This window comes from Oncorhynchus nerka, linkage group LG14 (genome assembly GCF_034236695.1).
Source record: "Oncorhynchus nerka isolate Pitt River linkage group LG14, Oner_Uvic_2.0, whole genome shotgun sequence".
In the NCBI taxonomy this organism is placed as follows: domain Eukaryota; kingdom Metazoa; phylum Chordata; class Actinopteri; order Salmoniformes; family Salmonidae; genus Oncorhynchus; species Oncorhynchus nerka.
The window spans coordinates 3,045,006-3,053,597 of NC_088409.1; the positions used below are offsets into that span (position 1 = coordinate 3,045,006).

Sequence of the window (8,592 nt, forward strand, 5' to 3'; positions counted from 1 at the left end):
ACATTCACTCAATTAGTATTTGGTAGCATTGCCTTTAAATTGTTTAACTTGGGTCAAACGTTTCGGGTAGTCTTCCACAAGCTTCCCACAATAAGTTGAGTGAATTTTTGTCCATTCCTCCTGACAGAGCTGGTGTAACTGAGTCAGGTTTGTAGGCCTCCTGACAGAGCTCCTTGCTCACACACGCTTTTTCAGTTCTGCCCAAAAATATTCTATAGGATTGAGGTCAGGGCTTTGTGACGGCCACTCCAATACCTTGACTTTGTTGTCCTTAAGCCATTTTGCCACAACTTTGGAAGTATGCTTGGGGTCATTGTCCATTTAAAAAAATATATATATATTTCACCTTTATTTAACCAGGTAGGCAAGTTGAGAACAAGTTCTCATTTACAACTGCGACCTGGCCAAGATAAAGCAAAGCAGTTCGACAGATACAACGACACAGAGTTACACATGGAGTAAAACAAACATACAGTCAATAAAACAGTAAAAAAAACAAGTCTATATACAATGTGAGCAAATTAGGTGAGAAGGGAGGTAAAGGCAAAAAAGGCCATGGTGGCAAAGTAAATACAATATAGCAAGTAAAACACTGGAATGGTAGATTTGCAATGGAAGAATGTGCAAAGTAGAAATAAAAATAATGGGGTGCAAAGGAGCAAAATAAATAAATTAATTAAATACAGTAGGGAAAGAGGTAGTTGTTTGGGCTAAATTATAGGTGGGCTATGTACAGGTGCAGTAATCTGTGAGCTGCTCTGACAGTTGGTGCTTAAAGCTAGTGAGGGAGAAGACCCATTTGTGACCAAGCTTTAACTTCCTGACTGATGTCTTGAGATGTTGCTTCAATATATCCACATAATTTCCCTTCCTCATGAAACCATCTATTTTGTGAAGTGCACCAGTCCCTCCTGCAGAAAAGCACCCCCACAACATGATGCTGCCACCCCCGTGCTTCACGGTTGGGATGGTGTTCTTCGTCTTGCAAGCCCACCACTTTTTCCAAAAACATATCGATGGTCATTATGGCCAAACAGTTCTATTTTTGTTTCATCAGTCCAGAAGACATTTCTCCACAAAGTATGATCTTTGTCCCCATGTGCAGTTGCAAACTGTAGTCTGTCTTTGTTATGGTGGTTTTGGAGCAGTAGCTTCTTCCTTGCTGAGCGGACTTTCAGGCTATGTCGATATAGGACTTGTTTTACTGTGGATATTGTTACTTTTGTACCAATTTCCTCCAGCATCTTCACAATGTCCTTTGCTGTTGTTCTGAGATCGATTTGCACTTTTCGCACCACAGTACGTTCATCTCTACTATTGTTTGTACAGATGATCGTGGTACCTTCAGGCTTTTGGAAATTGCTCCCAAGGATGAACCAGACTTGTGTTGGTCCCCCCCAAAATTCTGGTCTTTGCTGATTTCTTTTGATTTTCCCATGATGTCAAGCAAAGAGGCAGAGAGTTTGAAGGTAGGCCTTGAAATACATCCACAGGAACACCTCCAATTGACTCAAATGATGCCAATCAGAAGCTTCTAAAGCCGTGACATCATTTTCTGGAATTTTCCAAGCTGTTTAAAGGCACAGTCAACTTAGTGTACGTAAACTTCTGACCCACTGGAATTGTGATACAGTGAATTATAAGTTAAATAATCTGTCTGTATACAATTGTTGGAAAAATGACTTGTGTCATGCACAAAGTAGATGTCCTAAACGACTTGCCAAAACTATAGTTTGTTCACAAGACATTTGTGGAGTGGTTGAAAAATGAGTTAATAATGCTAATCTATGTATGTAAACTTCCGACTTCAACTGTGTCTGTGTGTGTGTCTGTGTCTGTGTCTGTGTGTGTGTGTGTGCGCGTGTGCGCGTATATATATATATAAACATTTCCACAACAAATTAGTTTTTGCAGATAATTATGAATAACAAGTTGTCCAGAGTAGCAAATCCTCACTGGTACCCTAGTGCATAGAACAGTGGTCTCCAACAGGTTGATCTACCAGTAACTCACAGACCACCTACGAGCAGCTCGCCAAACAATTCTGACCGCAAAATGTCACTAACAAATCCCTCAAGTACCAGACACCGCAAGCTCCCAGCTCCTATTTCATCAAAGCAACATTATCCCACCTCTGTTCTAGAAAGACCCCTTACCCTCCAGGACCTGCTCCTCCCCCAGGAACCTCTGGTTGAAGTTGAGTCCTTTCAGCAGACTGTTCTCTGACAGAATCTTCCTGCCTGCCTCAGGCTTCGACAGCAGCAACCTGGGCGACAGGAGATGGAGGTGAAATGAGTCCCCTTACAGTGTTGTAAATCAAACTAGAGGGCCTGGACAACAGAAACAGACAGTAGTGTACCAAACGGTTCTGTCTGACAGCCCGGATCAACCTCCTGCAAAAGCCTCTTTAATGCTATTGGTTCACAGGATGGATGTTTAAAAGTCAGGTTAATGACAGCCCGTGTAAGAAACAGAGGGACAGGTCCTCACCTCCTGAACTGTTGTCGTGAGACCTCGTCTCCACAGAAGAGACAGACTGTGGCCAGGACGGCATTAGCTGACTGACACAGAGTCTGCTCTCTCTGGGTCACCTTCATCAGAACCGTGATCACCTGGAGAAAGAACCAGTTCAAACCAACTATTAATGATAGAAACATCTCTCCAGTCAGGAAGTCCAGTTCACACCAACTATTAACTATTAATGATGGAAACATCTCTCCAGTCAGGTAGTCCAGTTCACACCAACTATTAATGATAGAAACATCTCTCCAGTCAGGAAGTCCAGTTCACATCAACTATTAATGATAGAAACATCTCTCCAGTCAGGTAGTCCAGTTCACACCAACTATTAATGATAGAAACATCTCTCCAGTCAGGTAGTCCAGTTCACACCAACTATTAACTATTAATGATAGAAACATCTCTCCAGTCAGGAAGTCCAGTTCACACCAACTATTAACTATTAATGATAGAAACATCTCTCAGTCAGTCAGTTCACACCAACTATTAATGATAGAAACATCTCTCCATTCAGGAAGTCCAGTTCACAACAACTATTAATGATAGAAACATCTCTCCAGTCAGGTAGTCCAGTTCACACCAACTATTAATGATAGAAACATCTCTCCAGTCAGGAAGTCCAGATCAAACCAGAACTTCCTTTCCGACCACAACAAGTCATGTGACCTACCTCCTGTGTCCTCTCCTTCAGGACGAACTGAGACGGAGAGAGGCTGATGTCCGAGGAGTCCATGACAGAGCGTGTGTGTAGGTCAGAGTAGGGAACAGCCTTAACGAAGGCAGCCCTGCACCCAGTGTTTCTCACACAGACACACAGCTTGGAGACCTGGCCTGCTGCCACCCCCATTAGCATAGCCACGTAGCCGTCTGAGCGCTTCCTGTGGTCTTCCAGAATAATGTTGCTGGTCCCTCCATAGCCTGATAGGGGGATCTGGGGGGAGAGAGGCAGAGGGCTGGTTGTATATCTCTATTTATTAAGATGTGAGGCATATAGCCAGAGCTACATAACCCATACGTCAGACTCACAACCAACCCATACGTCAGACTCACAACCAACCCATACGTCAGACTCACAACCAACCCATACGTCAGACTCACAACCAACCCATACGTCAGACTCACACAACCCCACAGACCCAAGCCACGTCAGACTCACAACCAAGCCATACGTCAGACTCACAACCAACCCATACGTCGCCACAGACTCACAAGCCATACGTCGCCACAGACTCACAAGCCATACGTCGCCACAGACTCACAAGCCATACGTCGCCACAGACTCACAACCCATACGTCGCCACAGACTCAACCCAGATACGTCGCCACAGACTCAACCCATACGTCGCCACAGACTCACATACGTATACAGACTCACAGCCCATACGTCGCCACAGACTCAGCCCAACCCATACGTCGCCACAGACTCATAACCCATACGTCGCCACAGACTCATAACCCATACGTCGCCACAGACTCATAACCCATACGTCATCAGACTCATAACCCATACATCAGACTCATAACCCATACGTCGCCATACTCATAACCATAACCCATACATCAGACTCATAACCCGTACGTCGCCACAGACTCATTGTGAAGTCTGAAAACATTAGATAAACTTTTTAAAAAAGTGTAATGTCCCTTTAAGATCAGAAACCACCACTGAAAACCAGTCTGGTCACTTCAATAAGTAGCTAGATCCTCGGAACCCGTAGATTTTCACGTTTCTGTTGTTGGCCTTGCACTACACACCGGACTCAAATAACCACGTCATCATCAAGCCTTTGATTCGTGGAATCAGGAGTGTAGTGCTAGGGCCTCAACTACGGCCCAGGGCCTCAAGTACGGCCCAGGGCAACAACTACGGCCCAGGGCAACAACTACGGCCCAGGATGAAGAAACATTGGTCTATAGGATGGTTAGGGTAGAGTGGGCCAGACAGTAAACCAGGATGGTTAGGGTAGAGAGGGCCCAGGATGGTTAGGGTAGAGTGGGCCAGACAGTAAACCAGGATGGTTAGGGTAGAGTGGGCCAGACAGTAAACCAGGATGGTTAGGGTAGAGAGGGCCTCACAGTAAACCAGGATGGTTAGGGTACAGTGGACCTCACAGTAAACCAGGATGGTTATGGTAGAGAGGGCCTCAGTAAACCAGGATGGTTAGCCCAGGATGGTTAGGAGAGAGGGCCTCACAGTAAAACCAGGATGGTTAGGCAGAGAGGGCCTCACAGTAAACCAGGATGGTTAGGTAGAGAGGGCCTCACAGTGAAACCAGCTCAGAGAGGGTTCATAAACCAGGATGGGGTAGAGAGGGCCTCACAGCAAAACCAGGATGGTTAGGTAGAGAGGAGCCCAGGATGGTTAAAAAAGAGAGGGCCTACAGTGAACCAGGATGGTTAGGGGGTAGAGAAACCACCATGGTAAACCAGGATGGTTAGGGGTCAGGGCCCAGGATGGTTAGGTAGAGAGGGCCTCACAGTGAACCAGGATGGTTAGGGTAGAGAGGGCCCAGGATGGTTAGGGTAGGCAGAGAGGGCCTCACAGTAAACCAGGATGGTTAGGTAGAGAGGGCCAGACAGTAAACCAGGATGGTTAGGGTAGAGGGCCAGGACAGTAAACCAGGATGGTTAGGGTAGAGAGGGCCAGACAGTAAACCAGGATGGTTAGGGTAGAGAGGGCCTCACAGTAAACCAGGATGGTTAGGGTAGAAGGGCCAAACAGTTGGTAAACCAGGATGGTTAGGGCAGAGAGGGCCAGACAGTAAACCAGGATGGTTAGGGTAGAGAGGGCCCAGGATGGTTAGGGTAGAGAGGGCCTCACAGTAAACCAGGATGGTTAGGGTAGAGAGGGGCAGTAAACCAGGATGGTTAGGGGGTAGAGAGGGCATCACAGTAAACCAGGATGGTTAGGTGAACCAGAGAGGGCCTCACAGTAAACCAGGATGGTTATGGGTAGAGAGGGCCTCACAGTAAACCAGGATGGTTAGGGTAGGCAGAGAGGGCCAGACAGTAAACCAGGATGGTTAGGGTAGAGAGGGCCCAGGATGGTTAGGGTGAAAGGGCCTCAGCAGTAAAACCAGGATAGTTAGGGTAGAGGGCCCAGGATGGTTAGGGTAGGAGAGGGTCTCACAGTGAACTTGATGCCAGTAAACCAGGATGGTTAGGGTAGAGTGGGCCAGACGGTGATAGTTAAACCAGGATGGTTAGGTAGAGAGGGCCTCACAGTAAACCAGGATGGTTAGGTAGAGAGGGCAGTAAAACCAGGATGGTTAGGTAGAGAGGGGCCCATGGATGGTTAGGGTAGAGAGGGCCCAGGATGGTTAGGGTAGAGAGGGCCTCAGTGAACTTGGTTAGGCAGGATGGTTAGGGTAGAGAGGGCCAGATAGTTAGAACCAGGATGGTTAGGGTAGAGAGGGCCCAGGATGGTTAGGGTAGAGAGGGCCCAGACAGTAAACCAGGATAGTTAGGGAGAGAGGGCCTCACAGCAAACCAGGATGGTTAGGTAGAGAGGGCCAGACAGTAAACCAGGATGGTTAGGGTAGAGAGGGCCAGACAGTAAACCAGGATGGTTAGGGTAGAGAGGGCCTCACAGTAAACCAGGATGGTTAGGGTAGAGAGGGCCTCACAGTAAACCAGGATGGTTAGGGTAGAGAGGGCCCAGGATGGTTAGGGTAGAGAGGGCCCAGGATGGTTAGGGTAGAGAGGGCCCAGGATGGTTAGGGTAGAGAGGGCCTCAGTGAACTTGATGCCAGGCTGTGAGGGCCTCACAGTAAACCAGGATGGTTAGGTAGAGAGGGTGAGAGAGGGCCTCACAGTAAACCAGGATAGTTAGGGTAGAGAGGGCCTCACAGTGAAGTTTGATGCCAGGCTGGTAGAGAGGGCCCCAGGACAGTAAACCAGGATGGTTAGGGTAGAGAGGGCAGTAAAACCAGGATGGTTAGGGTAAAGGGGGACAGTAAACCAGGATGGTTAGGGTAGAGAGGGCCCAGGATGGTTATGGTTAGGTAGAGAGGGCAGTAAACCAGGATGGTTAGGTAGAGAGGGCCCAGGATAGTTAGATAGGGTAGAGAGGGCCCAGGATGGTTAGGTAGTTAGGGATAGTTAGGGTAGAGAGGGCCTCACAGTAAACCAGGATGGTTAGGTTAGGGTAGAGAGGGCAGTAAACCAGGATGGTTAGGGTAGAAGGGCTAGATAGTGAACCAGGATGGTTAGGTAGAGAGGGCCCAGGATGGTTAGGGCAGAGAGGGCCCAGGATGGTTAGGGTAGAGAGGGCCCAGGATGGTTAGGTAGAGAGGGCCTCACAGTAAACCAGGATGGTTAGGGTAGAGAGGGCCTCACAGTAAACCAGGATGGTTAGGTAGAGAGGGCCAGATAGTAAACCAGGATGGTTAGGGTGAGAGGGGGCCTCACAGTAAACCAGGATGGTTAGGGGGTAGAGAGGGCCCAGATAGTGTGAGGGCTCTACAGAACCAGGATGGTTGGTTAGGATAGAGGTAGAGAGGGCCTCACAGTAAACCAGGATGGTTAGAGAGGGTAGTGAACTTGAGGGCTGTGAGGGCTAGACAGTAAACCAGTAAACCAGGATGGTTAGAGAGGGCCCAGGATGGTAGAGAGGGTCAGTGAACAGATAGTAAACCAGGATGGTTAGGGTAGAGAGGGTCTCACAGTAAACCAGGATAGTTAGGGTAGAGAGGGCCAGGATGGTTAGGTGAGAGCCTCAGTAAACCAGGATGGTTAGGGTAGAGAGGGCCCTCACAGTAAACCAGGATAGTTAGGGTAGAGAGGGCAAAACCAGGATGGTTAGGGTAGAGGGCAGTAAACCAGGATGGTTAGGGTAGAGAGGGCCTCACAGTAAACCAGGATGGTTAGGGTAGAGAGGGCCCAGGATGGTTAGGGTAGAGAGGGCCCAGGATGGTTAGGGTAGAGAGGGCCTCACAGTAAACCAGGATAGTTAGGGTAGAGAGGGCCCAGGATGGTTAGGGTAGAGAGGGTCTCACAGTGAACTTGATGCCAGGCTGTGAGGGCCTCACAGTAAACCAGGATGGTTAGGGTAGAGAGGGCCTCACAGTAAACCAGGATGGTTAGGGTAGAGAGGGTCTCACAGTGAACCAGGATAGTTAGGGTAGAGAGGGCCTCACAGTGAACTTGATGCCAGGCTGTGAGGGCCTCACAGTAAACCAGGATAGTTAGGGTAGAGAGGGCCTCACAGTAAACCAGGATAGTTAGGGTAGAGAGGGCCAGACAGTAAACCAGGATGGTTAGGGTAGAGAGGGCCAGACAGTAAACCAGGATGGTTAGGGTAGAGAGGGCCTCACAGTAAACCAGGATAGTTAGGGTAGAGAGGGCCCAGGATGGTTAGGGTAGAGAGGGCCCAGGATGGTTAGGGTAGAGAGGGCCCAGGATGGTTAGGGTAGAGAGGGCCCAGGATGGTTAGGGTAGAGAGGGCCTCACAGTGAACCAGGATAGTTAGGGTAGAGTGGGCCCAGGATGGTTAGGGTAGAGAGGGTCTCACAGTAAACCAGGATAGTTAGGGTAGAGAGGGCCCAGGATGGTTAGGGTAGAGAGGGCTTCACAGTAAACCAGGATAGTTAGGGTAAGGGCCCAGATGGTTAGGGTAGAGAGGGCCCAGGATGGTTAGGGTAGAGAGGGCCCAGGATGGTTAGGGTAGAGAGGGCCTCAAACCAGGATGGTTAGGGTAGAGGGCCTCACAGTAGAAGGGCCCAGGATGGTTAGGGTAGAGAGAGGGCCCTACAGGTAAACCAGGATGGTTAGGGTAGAGAGGGCCTCACAGTAAACCAGGATGGTTAGGGTAGAGGGCCCAGATAGTGAACCAGGATGGTTAGGGTAGAGAGGGCCTGTAAACCAGGATGGTAGGGTAGAGAGGGCAGATAGTGAACCAGGATGGTTAGGGAGAGGGCCTCACAGTGAACCAGTTAAGAGGGCAGTAAACCAGGATGGTTAGGGTAGAGAGGGCCCAGGATGGTTAGGGTAGAGAGGGCCTCACAGGTAGAAACCAGATAGTTAGGGGGCAGAGAGGCCCAGGATAGTTAGGGTAGAGAGGGCCCAGGATGG

General features: G+C 48.9%; 1 long non-coding RNA gene across 1 annotated transcript in view; it reads right to left on the reverse strand.

Moving 5' to 3' along the window:
* The window catches only part of LOC135575086 (uncharacterized), a 143,122-nt gene that overhangs the window by 19,530 nt on the left and 115,000 nt on the right, over positions 1-8,592 (reverse strand). The gene's annotated exons all lie outside the window — the stretch shown is intronic.